Genomic DNA, 24647 nt, shown 5'->3' with positions numbered 1-24647 from the left:
CTTGGCGTAGCTTCTGGCAAAAGGACTCCCGAGTGAGTGGTTCGCGATAAAGACGAACTCGGTGGCCATTTGCCTTGAAGGCATATCCAGAACCATCAATAGTGATTAGAGTAAGAGTACCATTGTCATGTACCTTCTGGATTTCGTATGGTCCCAACCAATGAGTCTGGAGTTTCCCGGGAAAGTCCTGAAACCTAGAATTGTACAAAAGTGCCCAGTCTCCTTCGTGGAAGACTTTATTTTTAATGAGAGCATCATGCCATTTAGCTCACTATTTTTGGATCAGTGCAGTGTTTTGGAGTGCAGAGAGCCTGATTTCATCGAGCTCATTGATCTGGTGTAATCAATTAATCTGTGCCTCAGTTAGATCTAAGCCAAATTCCTGTGCTGTTCACAATGTTTGGATTTCGAATTCTATGGGAAAAATGGGTTGCTTTCCAAACACTAATTGATAAGGTGAGTAACCAGTGGTACTTCTCCATGTTGTTCTGTAAGCCCACAGTGCTTCTGGTAGTCTGGCAGCCCAATCGCGTCTATGTGACGTAATGGTTTTTGTTAGGATTGTTTCTACTATTTTATTGTTGCTTTCTACCTGACCATTTGCCTGTGGGTGGTATGGAGTAGTGATTTTATGCTAGACATGATAGTTTTTGAGTGTTGCAGCTATTTTGTTCCCAGCAAACTGTGGTCCACCATCCGTAATTATATCTCTTGGAAGATCGTAGCGCACAAATATATGGAATAGAAACTATATGACAGAATCCTTTGTACCTCTAGGCAATTCCTTTGCTTCGACCCATTTGGTGACATATTCTGTTGCCACCAAAATATATGTTTTCTGGTTTGAGGGTGGGTTAATTGGTCCAACAAAATCAAGGGCCCATCATTCGAATGGTTCAATGACTAGCTGTGGATTCAGGGGCATCTCATCGGACTGACCAGGGTGTCCTGCTCTCTGGCAACTGTCACAAGCTTGGACAAATTTCTTTGCATCTTTGAAAATTGTAGGCCAATAATACCTTGTTTGCAGCACCTTATGTCCAGTTCTACGATCGGCGAAATGTCTGCCACATGGTCCGTCATGGCAGGCTTTTAAAATGTCAAAGATTTCATCCTCTCGAACACATCTCCTGATATACATATTTGCCCCTGTGTGGAACAAGTAGCCCCCAATCCAAGAAAATCGGGCACTTCGCTGAACAATCTGTTTCTACTCATTAGGGGTTAGATGTTTCGACAGTTTACCTACTGCTAGGTAATTGGAAAAATCATCATACCAGGGCGTTTTAACAGCAACAACAAACAAATGCTCGTCTGGAAATTGATCTTCAACTGCTGCTGCATCGATTGGCTTTGGCATTCTTGAGAGAAAATCGGCTACAGGATTTTCTTTTCCAGGTCGATCCTTGATTGTAATATCAAATTCCTGCAATAAAATCAGCCATCTAGTTATTCTGCCATTCGTGATAGGCTTATTTGCTAACTATTTTATGGCAGAATGATCTGTATACAAGATAACAGGATATCCAGTAATGTAATGTTTAAACTTATTGACAGCATGTATTACAGCTAGAAATTCATTTTCAGTAACAGTGTAATTTAGTTCAACAGGGGATAATTTTTTGCTAAAATAATAAATTGCATATGGTTTTTTATCCTCTTCCTGCCCAAGGACCGCTCCAATAGTTATATCTGAGGCATATGATGATATCTAAAATGGCAAATCCCAATTTGGTCCTTGAAGGACTGGGGCTATGGACACAAGCTTCTTCAGATCCTGGAAAGCACGTTCACATTTTTCTGTCCAAAGAAAATCAACATTACCTGTTAATGCATACAAGGGTGCAGAAATATGCGAAAAATGTTCTATAAACCTCCTATAATAACCAGAAAATCCAAGAAAATTGCGTACCTCCGTTTGAGTGGTAGGAGTGGGAATAAGCAAAATTATTTGGATTTTAGCTGGGTCTACCTGAATGCCAGCTGCTGAAATATAGTGTCCTAGAATAAGTCCTTCAGTCATCATCATATAGCATTTTTCATGGCTTAAACAAAGCCTGGTAGCAATGCAGCGTTGTAGGACTTTTTCCAGTGTATCCAATGCTGGATCGAAATTGTCTCCGTACGGTGTAAAGTCATCCACGTATACTTCAAGTCCTTCATTTATTAAGTCTGCAAAAATGCTGAGGATAGCCCTTTGGAATGTTTCAGGAGCATTGCATAAGCCAGAAGGTAGAACTCTGTAGGCAAATGTTCCCCAAGGACAAGTAGAAGTGGTTTTGTCTTGGTCTTCAAGGGCAATCTGAATTTGATTGTATCCACTGAAGCCATCTAGGAAAGAAAAGAATTTCTTTCCCACCAAAGTGTCTAATACTTGATCGATGAATGGGAGAGGGAAGTGGTCTTTTTGTGTTGCTTTATTTAGTTCTCTGTAGTCCGCACAAATTATCCATTTCCCATTCTTTTTTGGTACTACCATAAGTGGAGAGACCCATTTACTATCGGATATAGGGTAGATAAAATTGACATCTAAAAGGTTTTGAAGTTCAGCTTTTACCACATCTTTTAGATGAGGATTAAGTCTCCTTTGCAGTTGGCGAACAGGTCTCACATCTTTTTCTATGTAAATGTGGTGTGTACATAATTGGGGATCAATTCCTTTCATATCAGAGTAGTCCAATGCAAATGCTTCTTTATATTTCCTTAATAAATGGATGAGCTTCGTTTCTTGTTCAGAGGTGAGGTAGGCATTAATGTTTATGGTTTTTCCCGGTTCAATTTCCACAACTTTACTATCTGCAACAGAGGTAACAGGTATTGTTTGATCATGTGTATCTTTAAGAGGATCTTCTTCTAATTCGTTATCGAATGCTGCCTCTATCATGTGACATTGTGTGAAGGATCTGAGTTTAGTTTGACTAATAAAATTATTAATGGCATCGTCTTCTGTTTGGTCTTTGAAGTCAAGTGCCTCTTGTATAGTTAAAGGAGATCTAATGTTATCAATAAGGTATGATACAGGGTGCTTATTAGTTTTGATTATTGTGACACTCGACTGTGTTGGAGGATATAAAGCTAAGTTCTTGATATTCGCTTCTCTCGTTATGGTCATATTGCCTTGTCAGCAGCCAATATAGGCATCGGCAGTTGCAAGCCAAGGTCTATCTAAAATCAATGGGTGTCCATCAAGTCAGCTTTGGGATTTATTATCAGAAAATCAGTCGGATATACCCAGAAGTCAACAGATACCATGACAACATGTAGTGTGCCCTCTGGCCTAACCACAGATCGGTCAGCCAGTTCTAGTAAGGTAGAGGTGGGTTCTGCAGATGTAATACCTATCTTTTGGCAAGTAGTAGTTGTTAAGATGTTGACTGCCGCTCCTAGATCAACTAAGGCATTGAGGAAGGTTTGATCATAAATTTGTACGGTGACTGTTGGATTTCTTGGGTCTTCGTATTTAATGGGTGTTTCTTTTCCTAATAATAAGTCAGATAGAGTGCCAACTACTTGGACTCTTGGATTGTTTGCTATATTCCTCCTTGGTTTCTTTACACACAATTCTTTGATAATCTTTGCATATATCGGGATGTCTTGAATGGCTTGGAGGAATGGAATTTTTATGTACAAATTTTGTAATTCTCGTAGAATGTCAAAATCAGGATATTGTGTAGGTCGAGGTATGATTAATCGTTCTGGGAACGGGGGAGAGGATGTGGTTGCTTGGTTATGAGTTTGTTGTTTGTTCACATCCTCTTCTTGTGACAGTTGTTCTCTGGGTAACTAATTTTCAACATGCGTTGTCTTATCTCCCTCAGTTTCAATAATACACCCAGATCTTAGCTGAAGATCATTACACTCCCTCAGATCGGCTCCTATTTCTGTTGTTTTCGCTATTTGGACAGATTGGACTGGTCTGTTATTTGGATTAGGGTTGGGTTGGGCTGGGAGTTGCGGTCTCAGATTAGACTGGGGATTTTGTTGTAAGGCTGGCAGTGTAGGTTGAGGGAGCAGAATGGTTCCTACTGGTTGATGCATCGGTCTTTGCATGTTTGTCTACCAGGCTGGACTTTGTGAAGTAGGGGGAGTCCATTGTGTTGGATATGCATTACTCTGCCAATATGGTGGGGCATAGGGAAAATTTGGCCAACTAGATTGGCTTGCCTGATTCAACCACGGGGTTGATGAAGGAAACGACTATGGTGACCAATTTGGAAACGGGGGTTGAGGTTGATTTTTCCACATATTATATTGTTGAGCATTATACTGTGGAGACTGAAAAGAAGAAGTTGGGTCTAAAAACATACCAGACTGTCGCGGCTGCCACTGGCGGCGCTAGTTGAGCAGATACACCGATTCTGGCTCTTCTTCTGCTTCCTTATATACTGCTTTTAATCTGGGAAGTGAGGGAAAGCTTTCCGTAAGGTGATATTTTGTGCAGATGGTGCATGTTTGGACTGCATCTAGTGGACACTCCTTATGGCTATGTTTCTTCCTGCATCGAGGATAGAAGATTGCCAAATTCTGTTCTACCTCCATTTGCTTCTGTCCGGCCTGCATAATATCAATTTGTGTAGTTAGTGTCCCTAGTATATCAGTTTTAAAATTTTCCAATAAATTTCCAATTTCTGCACACGTTACTCCTTCTGTCAAAATTTTATTATCTCTTACAAACTGATCATGTTCTGCCGATTTTAATCTTGTGCTGCCTCTCAAACTCCTGATACATAAATCAATAATGTCAGCAAAATTTTCCTGATAAATATCTCCTTTTATCATAATGTTTAATGTTTCAATCCATTGTTCCTTCATGCCCCTAATTAATGCTGTTTTTAACACATTATCAGGTAAAGGTAGTGATGCATAAGGAGATCTTTGAAGATTATACTGAAAACGTTCCACATACTCCTCTAATGTCTCATTTGGTCTAGCTACCATCTGGAATATTTCGTCCTTCAGTTTTCTAGACCTGCAATAGTCTTGATATTTTTTTAGAAAAGATTCTTTCATTTGATCCCAGTTATTTATAACCCCGCCACCTAATCCCATAAACCATCTTAAGGCAGCCCCTTTTAATGTAGAGGGAAATAATTTCAGTTTCTGGGGGTCGGTGGTGTAATCATATCCCCTACACAGCACATCGAACTCAAATAGAAATGCATCTGGATCTTCTGATGTAAGACCGTGGAATGTGGGGATATGTTGAAGAGGGATTGCTTTCATAGGCGCATTTGCTGCAGTATCCACTATGGGGTATTGCAATGTAGAGGTTTGGGTGTTTGGCTGGTTTTGAGCCATTAGGTGAAATATATGCCAATAACCTTCTGGGATATCTAGGAGGGTATTCCTAGGTTGAGAGGGAATGGCTTTAACAGGAATGGTTTTAATAGCGCTTCCTCTATCTGGGATAATGAGAGTGCCTAATGTCTGAGGAGATTGAGTTTCTTCAAAAATGATTTTTGCAGCACTTCCCTTGTCTAGGCTATTCAATGGCTGAGTTTTCCCAAGAGGAGACCTTGGTTCCTCAGTTTCCCCTATCTCTCCTCCTCCTTCACAAAGATTGCTGAAATTCCCTTCTTGCAATAGTTCTAGAGTAGAATTTTCAATTTCTTGAAAGTCCTGCTCTTCAGTTTGACTATGCACCTCAGCAAAGGCTACAGATGGTGATCCTGTGGCCTGAAGGGAACTAGTAGGCTGTCTAGAAATAACTTTTCTGGGTCCTACTGAAGGCTGAGATTTTGCTTTCTTGAAGATTTCGTCTATGAAGGTTGATTAGCAAAGGGTCACCAGCCCCTTAGCTTTTTCTGGCTTGGGTAGAGGTTTGGAATTCTTTTCTGGCTTTTTCTGCTTAGTCATGCACACAAATCAACTGCTAGGTTCTACCCAAACAAAACAGCAACAAATCTGTAGGAAAGCGGGCAGGGGAGCAGGGCTGTTACATGCTCCACACGTAGGTTCTTACCTTCCATTTTTAAAACCCAATTCTTCCCTAGCAGGTTCTTACATTACTCTGAAAAGAAACAAATGGCTACACTCTTTCCCCGGAAACGACACCAAAATGTCAAGCTATAAAAAGGGTCTCTTTCACCTCTAATTACCTCACATTAGTTTGTCAATCCAGGAACGTTTTGTTATTTCAAAGAGTGTCTTAGTCTGAGGATATCATTTGCCAGAGTAATTCTAGTAGTACAGTGCTCAAAAAATACAAGAGTAAACGAATGCTTGTTTACGGCAAACTACTTTTAAAGACTAAACCAAACGTTCAGAAAACTAAGCAATTTATCAGTCAAGGGTTCAGTAGCAGTAACTCATCCCTTTGTAAACTGATGGAACTAAAGGAAATCAGGGAACATATCATCGACCTGGGAGCCAGACAGTAAATGTCAATGCTCACTACAGCCTTAGATCGCTCTTCACACCACACAATAACGCAGATGATAGGAAATGGAATGACAGATAAGAAATAGGACAACAAATAAGAAATGGAACAACAAACCTGAAATGGAACAGCAAACAAGAAACTGTAATAGCAATTAAGTCTAACAAGAAGTAACACCTTAGTCTACAGGATCAAATGCAATAATCATGTCCTACAGGAATCAAATGGCAATCCTTCACTTTTAACGATGAATTGAACATCACACAAAAATGGAACAACAATAATTAACGATGGACTATGGAACAACGCTTGAAAACCATACATACATGCACACGGCACACCTTAATAGTAATCTGATCTTGGTAATCCAGATATCAATCTTAGTTATAAAGAATACGACTGTATTTCAGAATGGAACAACAATGTCTATAGATTCAACAATCACAAAGAACGTAATCCCTAAGATGAATCCAATAATACCAACGAAATAAGTGTACACACAGACACTCTGTAATTGAACAACAAAAATATTCTGTAAAGACCAGTGATATTATATCAACACTTAAAGGAACAACTTTATGTTGCAAAGTTAATACAATGGTGCTGTCTTCAGAAACTTCTGTAAATCAAACATAACAGAGCGTATGATGTAAACTAACAGAACATATCAGATTACCGAATAATGCTGATAAGCAAACCACGCATAAACGAAAAGTAATAGTACAGGAGCAAGTGTCCTCCAGGGCCGGGCCCTTAGCCTCCAAGGGTACACCGCTTGAAGTTATTCCAAACTTAGAGATGAAATAGCAACCAAGTTTGTATTAATGCATAAGATAGAATTACAGTAGATCAGTTCTCAATGAGACTTGATGATCAAAGTTTCAATCTTAAGGGAAATTACATAAAACATAATAGACTCCCTGGGCTAACAGTGCTGCCCCTTTTTATAATGGTGAAGGCGGAGATGTCTAGGTGCAAAAAATAGTTAAAGCAGCAATCCCTCAGGATCAAAGGATCCTGAGGGATTTGCCGAACTGTTAGTCCTCAGTTATCTCTTTTCTTTCTTGCACCAAGCCAATATCTCCATTTCCTTTCCACGGCTGATACGCTTTGATTTGGTTTGCCTTGTTTGCATACGGTTCCCCGTCAAAGGGACAACGGTTAACTCGGCCTTGTTCTTTCCTTTGGAATGGCAGTCTTTCGTTTTTCCTTCTTCCTGCATAAGAAAATGACAATTGTCAGTGTTTTCATTTTGCACATTAATCTCACAGGTTTTATTACAATTCCTTATCATTTACTTAGTTCATGATGCAAAAGGTTTGTAAGTTCTAATGAAAAGATGCTGAAATAATTACTGAAAACATACCTTCTTTAGTACTCCACAGATGGGAAAGAAAATGTGGCTTTGCAAAAGAGATTTAATGCAACCAGACAAGGACATGAGTCACAACAGAAACATAGAGGTATTAGTACTGGTCAGTTGGAGTGTTGGACATGTGGGAAGGAATACCTTAGGAGAAATTGTAAGCAACATCAGGGTGGAAGGCCTAAGATATATAATGTACAATAGACAAAGACCCTTGGGGATGTTTGTCAGAGTATTCCACGTATCTATATAGCAGTGGACAATGGACAAGGAGAACACCAAGCATCTATCATTGAGATGGACGGTAAGCTCTATGTTCAAGTTATTTCTATTTTGATTAACCCTGGATCTAATTATAGCCTATGTTAGTCGTCACTTGGTGGATAAGTGTGGTTTGAATAAGGAATTTCATGCAGAGTCTTGGATAGTGCAGTTGGCTATAGGTACAAAGAAGTGAGTTGATCATTGGTGTTATCACTTAAGAATTGTAATTCTCGAATTTCTCACATCAGTTTGATGGTAAAGGTTCGGTGCTAGTCTAAGTTTGATTTTTGTTTGCCTTAGAGTCTGAGTCTTAGGAGTCTTGATGGTATACTTAAGTAAAGGTCAACTATGCATTCTCATTCATCACCGGTCTCGTAACCATGTGTCAGCTTTGTTCAAAGGTTACTATGTGCCGCAAAGCTCTTTAGGTGATTTCGTAGCGCATAAATCATTTTTGAAGTGTTTTCGCAGCGCATAAATCCTTTTAGCAGTTTCACAGCGCAACATGTTTTAGGTGATTTCGTAGCGCATAATCCAGATTTTACACTGGCTGCGCTACGAAATCGGAGATTCGTGCAATCTGTAGCAAATATTTCCTAACTGTCAAATCTTTCAAGTTCAGTTATGGTTGCATCATTCATTGTCAGCTTATACACTCCACATATCATGTCCAACTGCTTATCTCCATCATTACAGCCGCTAGGTACCTTGGTACGCTCGGATTGCAAGTTCCAAGAAAAGCTAGGTATTCATAGTCTTAATTATGATTGTATTCGTTGCATGAGGAACAAGTCTGCAAGTTTTCAATTTGAATGCATAGTTATCAAGCGAGGCAGTTATCAAGCGAGGCAGCCATTCAAGCGAGGCAAAGATTCAAGATTGAGCAGCACTAGTATTTCAAACCTTCATTACGCTGAAGTCTCATGGATGGATCTGCAAAAAGAAAAGACCACAGATCAGGCAGATGTTTGAGAAACAAACCTGAAGGTGTAGACATTATCTTGAAAAAAAAAGAAGTTGAGCATGCATTCAAGCAGGTTGGATGTTGGAATTTTTGTGAGAAACTCTAGGGAGGTCATGCACAAATCACCAAGGAATTTGCCTTGAATTTCACGGGACTGAATTCAAAGGTTGGGATGCTTGAATTGCAAATTTCACCAGAGGTAATATCCACAGTTACTGAGATTCCAAGGGGACAAGAAAATTGGTTTAAAAATTTCAAATTTGATATGACCCCCTACAAAGAATTTCTAAAGCTGGAGTACATTGACTCAGATTTAAATAAGTCTGTGCCTAGAAATTATGTCAAGGACTCATATGCCAATCTGCTTACCTGTATACAGAGGTACCTTACCTGTGAAGGGAGATATAATAAGGTGTATTCATATCATTTCAAGCTTCTACTACATTTTACAGGAAAGATATCCCTTGATTTACCTTTTTACTTATTTTGTAGCTTAAGCAAAATGTGTGATAAGGTGCAGCTAAGGAAAGAAGCCTGTGAGACCTCATTGTTTCACCACGGTTTAATTAAGTTGATCGTTCTGCATGAACTCCAGAGAGTAGGTAGGGACTGGCCCACATTCATATTCATGTCTGGTTTCAAGAACGAGACCGGTCTCAGTCCTCAAGCTACAAAAGATCTTCCAACAACAACTGGTCATCAGGCAGAAACAAGATCCAGGAGGTTTGCAAAGTTGAAGGCTAGGAAACAAGTAAGGGAATCCACCAAGCCACTAACTATCCAAGATACACCCCAGCAGTCCCTTAAAGAGAAAACTCAGATCAAAGAAGGTGCACATGAATCAAACACAGGTGAAGGAGTCCAAAGAAGAAGGACTAGAAGCCAGGTAGCTAAAGAAAAATGCAAGTAAGTGATTATTGAAGAAAGCCTTGTTTCAATGGGAGACTTGAATGATTTACTGCAAGCCATTGATATTGAAGAATCTCCCCTGGTTCAAGCAGATTTGATAGAGTCAGGAAAAGACAAGGCTAAGAGAGTCAAAGCCTCGAAAAAACTCAAGTTTGATGATTAGGTTGCTCAATTTGTCTTTAAGCCAAGAAGGCCCATAACAAGGAATTTTAAACACATACAGGAGGTACTGCCAATAGCAGATGAAACAGGGGAGGTAACACAGTCTCATGAAGGAAATGATAAAGGCAAAGCAGTTACCCTTCAAGAAGAAGATAGTGTGGAAGAGTTGAAAAGGAAGTTGGAATTGGCAAACTTTGAAATTGCTAGACTGAAGAAAGCCTCCAGGAAACATGCAATCAAGGAGGCTTATTTTAACCAAATGCAAGCTCAGTGGGAGGACAAAACATTTCAAACACCCGAGGTGGTTGATTGTAATGTTCAATTCCATAGTTGGACTGTCCATGCAATAAAGGAAGCATAATTCATCAGAAAGGTCAATACAAACCTGAGAGCTGGGATCAGATTCATGAAGAAACAAATTTAGCATTTAAAGATGCAGTTAAGACAATAGAAAGAATCTCCTTAAGGAATTCACACATCAAGTAAGGTTATGTTCCAAATTTTTATGGTTTTCCTTGTTATAATATTTCTTGGAGAATCATATATTTCCACTCAGTTTTGAAAAGCTTTGGAGCAATTGAAAAGAATGTTTAAATATAAAGAAGCTCAAGATAGAAGATTTTTGGTATTAGGCTGTGTTTTGGTGATTACACAGCAGTTTCATAGCGCGCTACGAAACTACTGAAGATGATGCCTAACGCACAATAGTTTCGTACCGCGCTACGAAATTGCTGTAGCTACATAATTAAAACCTAGTCAACCAATTTTGAGGGACCGAGGGGAAATTTTTGAAAAAGGAATCTCTTCAAAGGATCATGTAACAGGTGTTAACATTCAACAAAGGAAGGAACAGGTGGAAGAGACCTATATTCGAACTCTAAACTTTTTATAAAGTGATCAGAGTTACTATAGTTCATGATATATCAGATAGCTGGGAGGAGGTCTTGTCTTCATACATGGAAAAGGTTGACAACACATCAAGGACGTAGCATCCTAATATATTTTTGTATAATCAAAGAAGAAGGACATGGTTCATTGGTTTCGAGTATCTTTGAAGAAAACCAAAAGCAGATAAACAGGGCAGTTTCCTACTTTTCAGGAGCAATGGAGAAGATGTGACATTAAGGGCCAGTAGGAAGCTACAAACACCTACCACAGCCAAACTACAAAAGACCACTTGTCAAAGAATGAGAATTGATTGTAATTAAGGCTATTATTAGCATGATATGGAGTTAGACTCCTATTTGACTTAGATCTCTAAAAATTCTAGTTAGCAGTTTATTACATTTAATAGGTAGTTAAAATTTAAATAGGTGTCATAAGAAGTAGAATTCGAGTTCCCCTCATGTTGGAGGAGGAATCTCAGCCTTGTAAAAGAATTCTATATATAGGAGAAAGAGCAATGTACCAGGGGTTGGAAATTTATGGAAAAAAGCTCTGATATTTGGCTTATGTAAAGACTCTGTTTTTTTGGTAATACAATACTGGCTTATGCTTCTCAAGAATCATAAAGAGTTCAATGTGATGAGTTTCTTTTGTTGTCTTTTCATGTTATCTACAGTGTTATGAGTATGTGATTACTTAGAAATCGCTAACAGTGCTCTAATTTCCTTCATATACTCGTAAACTTCCTTCTATGTGTTTGGTGTGCTCTACATATGTTGAACTCTGAATGCCTTGACTTATATGCAAAGACAACCCTACTGTTAATACTGAATCATATATGACTCCATAAGCCCAATGGATACTTGTTAGTTGTGTTTCCACCATTTTCATTTTTTATTTGTTTCACAAGAGTTAGCCATCTTGAGCATAATAAAAAACCTTTAATCCTTTTGAGAGGGCCCTCTCAGGTTGGGGAGGTTAAGCCTCAGCCTAAAGTAGGTTTGAAACAGTTACATGAAGTCTTCCTGGTCTGCAGCCTTCCAGGCCCTGATTTTGAGATAACAATTGGGTAAGAACTTTCACATTTGATTTAAATGGTATGCCTACAACAACACATTTGAATGTGTTACCGCTGGGATCATATAGTATGTTGTTGGTCATGGATTGTTTGTATCCACATAGAACCAAGGTTGACTGTTATGACAAAGCTACGGAGTGTGTTGATGACAATGGAGAACCAAAAGTCTTGCAAGTTAAGAAGAATGCCACATCAGTTATGATGGTGATAGCTATGCAAGAAAAACATAGTCGTAGGAATGGTTGCAAGCTATTTACAGTACACATTTCTAGTGGTAAGGGTAAGGAGGCTGAGGATACAGATGTGTTGAACATATATCCAGTGTTGCAGTAGTTTCAAGATGTATTTCCTAAGGACATTACAGAGTTTCCACCTCATAGGGAGGTAGACTTTTCTATTCAGTTAGTGCCAAGGGAAGTTCTAGCATCGAAATCACCTTACAGGATGGGCACACATGAGTTGGTTGAGTTAAAATTGAAGTTAAAGGAAATGTTGGACAAGGGATACATTAGGCCAGGTGTATCACCTTGGAGTGCACTGGTCTTGTTTGTGAGGAAGAAAGATGGTACTCTCTGATTATGCATTGATTACAAGAAGTTGAACAAAGTAAATATCAAGAACATATATCCTTTGCTGAGGATTGATGACTTGTTCGGCCAGCTGAAGGGAGCAATAATGTTCTCGAAGATTGAATTGAGATCCGGATACCATCAGGTATGCATCAAACATGAGTACATTTCTAAGACTGCGTTTAGGACCAGGTATGGGCATTATGGGGTTTGTTGTTGTTCCATTTAGCTTAACCAATGCTCCAGCTACATTCATGTGCTTGATGAATAGTTTTTTGTGTCCATATTTGGATAAGTTTGTTATTGTGTTCATTGATGATATACTGGTATATTCTAAAAATGAGGAAGAGCATGCTCAGCACTTAGCAGCATTCTTGAGATTGTTGAGAGAGCATTAGCTGTGTGTTAAACTTAGAAATTGTAGCTTCTTTTAGACTAAGGTACACTAATTGGGGCATGTGTTCTCCAAGGAGGGCATTGCAATAGACCGAGAGAAGATAAGGGCCATCATGGAGTGGGTAGCTCCTAAGAATGTGGATGAGGTGAGATATTTCATGGGTCTGGCACGCTATTATAGGAGGTTCATGAGGAACTTCTCACAGATTTCTTATCCCATTACATCATTGCAAAGGAGATGTAAGAAGTTCGAATGGACTAAGGAGTGTGAGGCTAGATTTGAGCAACTTAAAAAGTTGTTGTCACATGCACCAATGCTATAGATTGTAGATTCAGACAAAGAATTTGTGGTATGCACAGATGATTGCAAAGGAGGGCTTAGTGGAGTCCTTATGTAGGATGGATAGATGGTATGTTATGAGTCCTGTAAAATAAACGAGCATGAGTAGAACTACCTGAAAAATGATCTTGAGTTAGCAACATTTATACATGCGTTGAAGATGTAGAGACACTATCTTCTTGGTAGGAGGTTTGTAGTTATGAGAGATAAAATTGGATTAAGGTTTTTATTTGACCAGCTGAATCTGAATACTAGGCAGGCTAGATGGTTGGAAATGATCAACGAGTTTCATTTCAAGATCAGGCACATCAAAGGTAGAGAGAACAATGTGGCAGATGCTCTTAGCAGATGGGTACAGGTACATCACTTGGTAGCTCAAAGCTCCTATGGGACAAACTTATAGGATAGGAACTTGCAGGCAGGATAGTAGGATGTTAGGTATATGGATATTGTGCATAGGTTATAGCAGGGTGATAGTATAGGTACATGTACTGGTCATGGTGCACGTATAGGTATAGGTATAAATGTACGTACAGGTACAGGTACAGGTACAGGTGCAAGTGCATAGGTGTTGAGGACATCAGCTTTCTGCTACCCCAACATGGGGGCTAACCACCCGGTCTTCATGTGCACCTCCATTAAGATTCATGGCCAACATAAAGTTATTTATATGTTCTTCGGCCGGAAGACCATCATCAAGATTGTAGTTGGGTAGCCATTTTTCTGGGTTTGCTACGAGTGCATTGGATTTGAAACCATAACAACACCTGGGTTTGTCCAAGGTTAAGCAGGTTGCTTGGCCATAACTTAAGTTGGAGATTGAGAAGATGGGAAGGTCGGTCCATAAGTAGGTATAGATGGTGAAGAACTTACTACTAGGTTAATGCTACTAGTAGAAGTACTAATTGAAGAAGTCGATAGTTGAGAAGTTGTGGATTGAGTAGAAGTGAATGGGGAAGTGAATAGATGGAAAGGTGATGTGATCTCACTGGTATCCGATTCAGACCTTGGTGACGTGATTTTCCTATGTCGTGGAGGGATGGGGAACTTAAAAGGGGTTACTCCAAGCCTTTCACTTTGCAATCTAGTTAAGACAACAGTTTGTTGTAATAAGGAAGTAACACTTTCATCAAAAACTTCAGGCCTTTGTGGCTTCTCAGCAGAAATGGGTATCTGTTCCAATTTCTGTATCAAAGAATGGACTTCAGGAGACTCGGGAATGTAATCTAGGGAAGGTTGTTGTCTTAATACTTCAGGAGACGAGGGAGATGTTTCTATAACTTCATGTTTTTGAACAGGAGATTCTGAATGAGATCTAGAAGGTGTAGAAGTTGTCGAGGGGTTTTGACTCTTATGAATGTTTTTCGATTTAGGTTTATATTCCATTCATAGTTGGATTTCCCTCCTTCTAGCGCCAAAATGTTGATGGCTTCAGATTTCTACTGCCCCAACATGGGGGATAACCACTCGTTCCGAACCTTAAGACAACTCCTTTTCCGTTTAAAGTGGTGGCTCCAACTGGGGATAATGGGACCAGTTTCCCAGTGTGGGTTTTAAGATGAGAGTGGGTGCTTCATGAGCATTTGGAATAGAATAATGATAATCTAAATGACCTATTCTATCATGCAAATCTCTAACTAACTTATTCTAATATAAACCCATGTATTTCTGTGTGGTATGCGATGTACAAAGATATCTGCTTAACATGTGATAATAAATATTAATCATGCATAAAAAAAAATATGATAACGTATAAGATAATTTCTTTGACTAAATAGTTAGTCAAAGAAATTTATAAAATATATCGCATATATGATGAATTATATATATGAAAATTAACAATTTCAGCTAGGCATCATACAATAGTGCAATTAACACTTAACAGAAAGAATAAATCTCACATACAATTCATGAAAGTAAAGTGTTGTCACTAATTAAACAAAAATAAATAGAATCAATCATACAAGATAATAGTACCATATGTGCAAAGTTCTGCTCATTTAACTAATGACATGGATCAACTCCTTTCTTCAAATCAAATTATCTCCCAAGAACACAATAGTGGATCAACAAAGGAAAGTAGTTTGATATCTAAGAGAAATGATCATGTTCCATAATTTCACCAAAGCATTCACAAACTTACAAAAGTACATTCTTTGCAAATGATTTTGATAAAATTCTGGACCCTTCTCTAAATGCATGAAAAGGGCATAAATACTGTTCTAAATGTGCAAAAATAGATTATACAAAAATTTGAGGATGTTTCAAACAACCTTCCTCCTAACTAGTTAACTAACTCTAAAAATAAACAGTGGCTCGATAAGTAGACGCTAAGATGATGATTTGTTGACTACTAGCTTGTCCCTCAAATCACATATATCGGTCATTGGTTTGAGTTGAGGAGGTGCCCCAAAATGTGTCCTGAGTTGTGCTTCGAAAATCACATCGGTGAGAGGTGGTAGGATCCGCTGAGTTGAATGAAGTGAGGAGTTAAGGGTCATGATCTGGCTGTGCAGCTTCACGAGGTATTGCCAATATGACTACCAGTCTATCTTGGTCAATTTTGTGATTGCTTCCCTTTGAGTCTCTGCCTTTTCCTGCCAGCTTTTATGCAAAGCACCTAAATTGGGCATTTCTTTTAAATTGCCTTCCTTCATCAAGTTGGTGACAAATAGAGTTTGGTTCACCGCCTTGATTATATTCTTCAATACCCCAGCTACCCTTGCCACTGCTAGCTCAGCTTGCTTGATTCTCGCATCCCAATTTGTGAAAAGAATGTCTTTGTGTGTCTCCTCAATTTCAGGAAGATTGGATTTCCTTCCATCTTCTGTTTCCTGCCATTCGATGAACTCTGAGATTCTGGTGTTGAGATCAGTAAACTCAGTTCTCTGGTCGATCACCTTATTTATTAGATGGTCACTAGTGATTAGATAAGGAGTAATGTGTGACATTTTTTGGCAGAAGTGCTCTTACTATTTCATTAGGAGCGAATTTAGTTCCAATGCCTCTTTAACGAACTCCTCGGTAGTAGGAACATCCTTATATCTTTCCATGGTTTGCTATAATTCTTGGAGTTGCATGTTTTTATCTGATATATCGGCTTCATGGCTTATTTTTAGGACTTCCATGCTTTGTTGCAATTGGGCAAGCTGCTTAGCTGCTTGCCTGTTCACACTTGCTTTCTCTGTTTCGAGCTGCTGCTCGAGCTGTGCAATCCTCTCCTCCTTTTCTCTCAACAAAGTAGATACTTCAGTGGCTTTGTCCATGGTGGTCGTTGCATATGCTCCCATGAACTGTGACAATCTAGTTAAGTTATCAGCTGGGTTGAAAGGAATTTCCCTCCAAACTATGTCCATTAGCTCGTTTCTAGGTGGGATATCGGGTGTTTCTACCCTTTTCCTTTTTCTCTGTCTTCTTACTAAAGCCTTGTGGAGTGGGTTATAGAACACATCAAGTGGAGGGATTTAGGTCACTTTCAAGACGATCTCTGATGTGGGCAGAGCAGGGATAATCTCGGTCTGCTGGGATGTTATCGCCTGCTCATCCATAGGTTTGGACTGCTCATCCATGGATTTGGACTGCTTGTCCATAGAATTGTTCTCTGTATTCTCCTGAATATGCAGAGGAGTTTGACATTCCATTGTCTCTTGGGTATCTGTCAGTTTGGGAGTGTCTTGCAGTTTCTAATTAAACTGATCCCACTCCTGCTCCAAACTGCTTCCTTTGACCTCTGAATTGATTTCTTTAGGTGGGGTGCTCATAAACTGTTTCTCGGCTGACTTCCTGCTGGACTCTGTTGTATTATCTGTGTTTTGGCCCTTCCCTGTATCTGGTGTTTTTCAGTATTCACCTGAGATTGTATGCGAGAACTAGGTCCTTCACTTTTAATAGTCACACTTGTTGTAGGCTTATCTTCGATCTTCAACAAGTGCATTGGGATTACTTAGAGCCTTTCATTTCTAAATTCTCGAAATCTTTCAAAAATTTTAGGACTCAGGTGCGCTTTAGCCCATTCGAGTTCTTGTTCAAAGGACTCGTCTAACTGTAACATGTCTTTAAAATCGTTATCCTCATGGTTGTATGGCTTGAGCTTTACCGCAGTACTGATGTTATGTGCTACCTTGTCTAGATCAAATTGCCTTTTCGGCAATGTATGAAGCTTGAGGGCTTACATGATTAATGACTCCTTAATGGCATGATTAAAATTTTCTAAAGCAAAAGAACTGCACTTGACAGGAAAAGAGGGCCATAATAACTTCTTGTTTTCTTTGAGGATTTTAGTTAGGCCTTTTCCCACAGTCTCGTGGGTGATTTCCCTTGCTAAAATTGATCAAAAACATACAAAGGAAGGACATGTGGGTCTGTTGTGCTACCAAAATCCCTAATGTAGGTGAACCATTCTTCAATAAAATATTTTCCGACAGCTAGAAGGTCTGTTATGGCTTCTTGGGAAAACTTGGGGGATTTATTATTGAAAATTATTTGATGTAGAGGAAAAATAACAGAATGACATATTTGATAGAAATGGGGTATATAATGGGATTCCCATATTTTATTATGACTGAGATGGATAGGGTAAGGGTCCTGTAAGGTCCATTTCCAACCCATGATCAGAAATGTAGTGCAAAAACAGATGGCGTCCATAATGTAGGCACTAAAATAGAATGGGGGAAGGTTCTCTAGAGAGGAGGCTTTCTTCTGTTGATATTCGGTAATGATGGTGGCTATGTTATCAGATAGGATGGTGGTCCAATTCATGATGTCAGAATTAACACATGCATCAATAAGAAGAATCCATTCTATGGAAAACGTAGAATTATTGGGTAACCCATATAGTCTACCAAGCATAGCAGTTACATAGTTGTAGGGTTTTCCAAAGAGGCTATAGCACACATACCTGATTTTTCAAATTTGAATTTGTTGTCCAATACTCTCTAGCCATGTATTAGCTTGAAGGGGTCTGGGTTCTTCTTTACGAAGCTCGCCACATATGTCTTATCATATATATCCTGAGGATCAGGTATATGGTACATTTTCTTCATGTTCTCTGCTCTGGTGATCCCATGAGTTCCATTCTTGATTTCCTAAATTGCCTCTCTTCAATGGTGAGGTTTTCAACCATGCACCTAATCATATTCATGTATGGGAGGATTTTAGCCCTCGCTCCTATCTTATGTAGGAAAGAACAGGAAGCATCCTTGAATTGAAGCCCTGAAGGTCTTGTTGAGTCAGTTGTTGCTCTTGTGATAGTGATCTTGGGACGTTCATCCTCAAGCCTATTGTATATGACCCCCCAAGTTGTTGCTCCTATGTCAGCACTGCAAACTGTATCAGAGAATATGGGATCCATCTTTATAAAATCGGATTCAATGATGCTCTGCTTTCTCTGTTTCTGGATTACCTTCCTTAATGACATGTCTTTTGTAGCTTTCTTGAAATGGACAAGATATATCAGCGCAGACAGTATCGGGCGACTAAGGTTGAAAGATTTTCTGAAATGACTTTGGATCATGAGAAAGGTTTAATGAGATACTCAACATTAACTACCCATAACTTGGAAAATGATTAGCTCTCCTCGGGCCGCTAAATATTTATTAACCTATCAATTAATTCGTTTTTGTATTTAAAACACAATTATTTCACACGCTTACCGCTCCTATTCGCACATCGCAATCTTTAAATGGATACAATATAGCATTGTGTTTTGTATATGGCGAAATGCGATTGCGATTGTCACAATATCTCTTTCCGCAAATTGTTAATGGGCGTTGTAGTGGCATAGTTTAATTACTTGCGAGGTTTTCGAAGTGCGATTTGCGAAATGACAAGGTGCTTATTATCGGGATATCACAGCAGGAGGTTTGATCACACATCGCAAATTTTTAAAGGTGTTTTATGATAGTCACATGGAAAAGCACAACTTGTGATTTGCAATGAGGATCTCATCCTTGGGTTGTTTTGCAAGATTTTTCAAGGCAATTTCTTAGAGTTAGGTTTTATTATCCTAAGACTAAAAATTTAAAAAGTGTCCCCATGATCCAGGTGGATGTTGGTGGCCACCCACATATCCCATTTGGACCCCCACAACTCTCTTTCAGTTTTTTTGTTTCCTTAATTATAGCACAGTTTACTATTTTTAGCAGTTTTTCGGGTCCTAAATTTCCGGAGCCGTTTTGAGGCCCTAAATGACGTTTTTTGGGAAATCCACCGCCAATGATTTTTCTATCTAAAAATCATCTTTTTTGTCGTAGTCCTCGGAGAGATCTTTCCAACGGGCTATCATGCGCGTCAAACGGAGATAATATGACCAATTCGCGACCCCAGGAAGTTGATGTACCAACTCACCCAAAAACGGGGCCCACAATTTGGCGTGTCATCTTCTAGGGTTAGGTTTTGGAATGTGAAGGGTTTTCCATTGTTTCTCAACAATAAATAGGCCCTCGAGCCTCATTGCAACACGGTTTTTTGGAGAACAGTTCAGAGGCATGTAGCCGATACATCTCTTCTCAGAGATAAGCTACCATCGCCCTAGCTGGGTTATTTCCATTTCTATTTGTAAGCATATTTCAGTATTTTACAGTAATGAAATGAAGTATTATTTCCGCTGCATATTTGTCTTTATGGTTATCTCTGTATTTTATTGCGTTCCTGTTTAAATCCGGATCAGTGGTATCAGAGCGGTCTGCTTTTTCTCTGTTTTTCTTTGCATGTCCCCAACGAGGTCGGGATATAAGGAGTTAGGTCTGGAACTGGTCGAACCTTTGCAAGACCAGCCTCGCAAATCTCGACGACCTCCCATGGCGGATGAGAAGAAAAACGAGGGGGCAGGAGATCCTATCAAAATCTTGCTCGAAGAAGCCCTCGAGCGACAAAGGAACGCAATGATGGACAGCTTTGCCCAAATCCTTCAGCGGCTACCTAGAGGCAACGCATCGGCTTCCAACAGCTACTCTGGAAATGCCACACCGTTTAAGGTACAAGTTAATTTTGAAATCCCCATCTTCGAGGGTCAAATAGACGCAGATGTTGTAGATAAATGGTTAAATCTGCTCGATGGGTATTTTTCTGTTCATGAATTTTCAAGTCAGGAAAAGATTGTTCTCGCTCTTCTCAAAGCAGCCCCCCACGTCAAGGACTGGTGGGAAACCTACTGCGAACATAAGGATGAAAGTACAGGCTCACTGTTTTCAGCCGCACCCACTTGGAATGACTTCCAAGGATGCCATCAAGGAGCAGTACTACCCTGTCAAAAGCTATGAGGACAAATACATCAAATGGACCACACTGCAGCAGGGACGAGACCAAGATGTGCCGGAGTTCACAAACATTTTTCATACCCTTCGCACACAATTGGGTATCAAATATTCTGAGCTGCATCTGGGACTCAAACACCGCGGATGCCTACACAGATACATCCAGGAAGAGATGGAGTTCTTGAACATCTCCTCACTCCGCACAGCATACAGATACGCTATCAAAATCGAGCAAAAGTTCAAACAGAAGAAGCGAGACTTTGGATCTGCAAATCCAAAGCCCAAAGGACAAAGCCAAGGCGGGGTGACCCAAGACAACCCGTCAAAGCCGCAAGAAAAGAACAACACCACAAAGCTGAAGAAGGACATAGGAAAGTGGTGTGAGTTCCACAAGAGTTCCACTCATAACACAAGTGAGTGTCGGACCAAGTAGTCGCTAGTGGCCGAGATGAAGGCTTCCGAATCAGATGCATGTTCTGACTCTGTGTCAGAACCCGACAAGGGGAATGACAAAGGGAAGCAGGTCATTGATGCGGATCCCAGCGCCACTGTTGCTACTGCCAAGATCCAGAAAAATGAGCCCGAAGATCCAGAGGAGGGAGAACGTCTTTTCCACTCACAAATGTGGGTGAAGGGTTCGCCGCTGCAATTCATTGTCGACAGTGGCAGCCAAAAGAACCTCATTTCAGCAGAGGTTGTGAAGCGGTTGGGCCTACCAACTACACCACACCCATAGCCATACAGTATCGGTTGGCTTCATGAAGGACGAGATCTCAAAGTTCGCCAGCAGTGCCGCCTTCCCTACAGCATCAAGCCCTTCACAGACGAGGTATTGTGTGATGTTACACCTCTGGATGTTTGTGATGTACTATTAGGCCAGCCATACTTGTGGAGGCGACATGCTATGTATGAGTTAAGGCCTCGCGCTGTCATCATTTCTTTGGATAATTCATTATACAGGATATCGGAGGTAGCCCCACCTACTGCCACCTCTGTGATCACTGATAAGAAAGGTAGCAAGCTCATCTCACAGACTAGGAAATTTATTTTCTGTCTGGTTCGCTCCCAAAGTAAGGGGAAGATCATTGCTACATCCATGACCCCCGCGAAGGGTTCCTCCACACAGCAGCAGCAACAGAGGGATACAGTCGTGACAGAACATAGGAACAACTTCTCCTTACCCGGAGGGGTACCACACAAGTTCCAGGTGGGCGACAAAGTTTGGTTACATTTGCAGAAGGAGCGCCTTATCAGAACCCATCAGAAACTCAGACCACTTCGACATGGTCCTTACACCAGTAACAAGGCTACGGGAAACAATACTTTGAAGCACAGCATTCCTCCATTCCTTCTCTTGCATCGAGTGTTCAATGTGGACCGTCGCCGACCATGCTCCCCACCATTTCTAGACACATCAGAGATTGCAGAACAGCTCACCAGAGACCCAGCTCAGCAGAAGCTTCCTCATCTCAGGGAGGAACTCAACGCAATGGGGACCATTCCTTCCTAAGGGGGGAGGAATGATCCAGGTGGATGTTGGTGGCCACCCACCTATCCCATTTGGACCCCCACAACTCTCTTTCAGTTTTTATGTTTCCTTAATTATAGCACAGTTTACTATTTTTAGCAGTTTTTCGGGTCCTAAACTTCCGGAGCCGTTTTGAGGCCCATAACGACATTTTTTGGGAAATCCACCGCTAGCGATTTTTCTATTTAAAAATCGTCTTTTTCGTCATAGTCCTCGGAGAGATCTTTCCAACGGGCTATCATGCGTGTCAAACAGAGATAGTACGACCAATTCGCGACCCCAGGAAGTTGATGTACCAACTTACCCAAAAAAGGGGCCCACAATTTGGCGTTTCATCTTCTAGGGTTAGGTTTTGGAATTCGAAGGGTTTTCCATTGTTTCTCAACAATAAATAGGCCCTCGAGCCTCATTGCAACACAGTTTTTTGGAGAACAGTTCAGAGGCATGTAGCCGACACATCTCTTGTCAGAGATAAGCTACCATCGCCCTAGCTGGGTTATTTCCATTTCTATTTGTAAGCATATTTCAGTATTTTACAGTAATGAAATGAAGTATTATTTCCGCTGCATATTTGTCTTTATGGTTATCTCTGTATTTTATTGCGTTCCTGTTTAAATCCGGATCACCCCATTTATATCTCTAACCTTAGCTATTCTTATTTATAAATGGGTGGGTTGTTTCATAGTACAATAATTGGCGATTCACTTGGGAGAACTAGCTATCTCTGAGAAGTTTTCTAAAATTTCTAAAACTTGCAAAGTAATTAGAGTTATAGGAATAATAATAACATGAGTTATAAAGTAAACGACATTTCTCTAGAATCATTATCACTTACTCAATCTATTTATTCAACTACTTTACCCTTGTGGTGATATAAATACAAATGTTTGCATCAGTCAATAATAAGAGTTAAAGTGATATAGCATGTGTTTTCTACAGATTCGTTTTGGTGTTTACTCATTTATCACAAATAGAGCCGTTGTCGCTAGCAGGCGTTCATAGCCTCGACAGGGTTATCTTTTAACCAACAATGATGCATTGTCCCATCTGAAGCAATTTTCAAATTTCAAAATGATATTCACTTGCTCTTAATCTCAGTTGGATCTTGTTCCTTTTTCTTTTTTAATATAATGTTTTCTTTTAGGTCACTTAATAGACATCGTCTAGGCTTGGTAACCTAATAATGACAATTCCATTCACTGGTTGTAACGAAACTGCAAATTCTGGCTCTTGATGGGAACCTTGTCTTCTGATCGATGAGATCATTGGCTATTACCCTGTTTTGATATGTAGTATTGGTAATATCAATTTAATTATTTCCCTATGACCATGGTAAACAAGCTCGTAATGAGACTTTTTATCTTCTAAGTTTTGTATATTTTAGAATTACACTCTGAAAAAGGAAAATTTTATTAGATGGGGTGAATCATTGGCTCTTTCGAGAGTTTTGGATGACAATGATAGAGTTTTAAGATACTCATCTGCAGAAAGTCCTTACTAGGTTAAATATTCTTTTCTTGACTGATAACAAAACATTCATACTCTAAAAAGATTAGAGTTTGTTCATAGAATAAATGTTTTTTAGAAACATCAAGTTTTTCCAAAGAAATCAGGTTTTCTTTAGTACTTGAATGTCCTAATTATTTCTTTTAACTTTTACTTACTTATAGAAGAGAAAAATCAGAAATATTATCAAAGATTTTATTTTGAAAAGACAAAAGTAAATACTACTTAAACTTTATTTTCCTAAGAATTTTAAAGGCGATATGATACAAAATTGGAAGAGGTTATCTTCTAAGAAAAGTATTTTTTCAAGATTTTCCCATTAACAGGCAAAGAATCCTTCTTATCTGATAAGTCTTGTAAAAGAAACGTTGATTGTCCATTTTTCTCAATAATTTGAAAAGGGCCAAGCCATAGTCTTTGAAATTTGGTATGTTTACCTTTTTCTCGTGTGCTTTGTCCCATTTCAAAACCAAATTACCTACTTCAAAAGATTTTTTGATTGGCAGAGGTTGTATCAAAAGAGGCTTTGAGTAATTGTTGATGATGGAAGTGGGTTGCTTTCGCTTTTTCTCGTTCTTCTTCAAGCTCAAGAATATGAAACTGTCTAGCTTGGAGAGAAGAAGAAGGGTTTTCATCAATGAATTTCACTAGGGCAAGATATGGGATTGTTATGTTTGTGGGAATAACAACTTCTTTTCCATAAACTAAAGCAAAAGGAGAAGAACTGATAGATGCCTTCTGTGTAATTCTGTCTGCCCATAGAGAAAATGTCAATGCTTTGTGCTAATTCCTATGATTTTGGTCAATATTCCTTTTGATAATTCTGATGAGGTTTTTGTTTATTGATTCTGCTAATCCATTACCTTGTGGATAATAGTTGGCTGACTATTTTAGCTTAAAACCTCACTTTAGAGCAAATTCTACCATTGCATTTCCAGAAAAATAAGATGCAATGTCAAACACTAAAGCTGAGGGTAAGCCAAACCTAGTAATTATGTATTGATCAATGAAGTCTGTAATTCTTTCTAAATTGGCTATCCTTAAGGGG

The sequence above is a fragment of the Pinus tabuliformis genome, chromosome 1_1, assembly GCF_031772625.1.
Source record: "Pinus tabuliformis cultivar Carrire ecotype Pingquan chromosome 1_1, CPIR1, whole genome shotgun sequence".
Lineage (NCBI taxonomy): Eukaryota > Viridiplantae > Streptophyta > Pinopsida > Pinales > Pinaceae > Pinus > Pinus tabuliformis.
The sequence above is the reverse complement of the archived record's forward strand: the minus strand, read 5'-3'. Positions refer to the sequence as shown.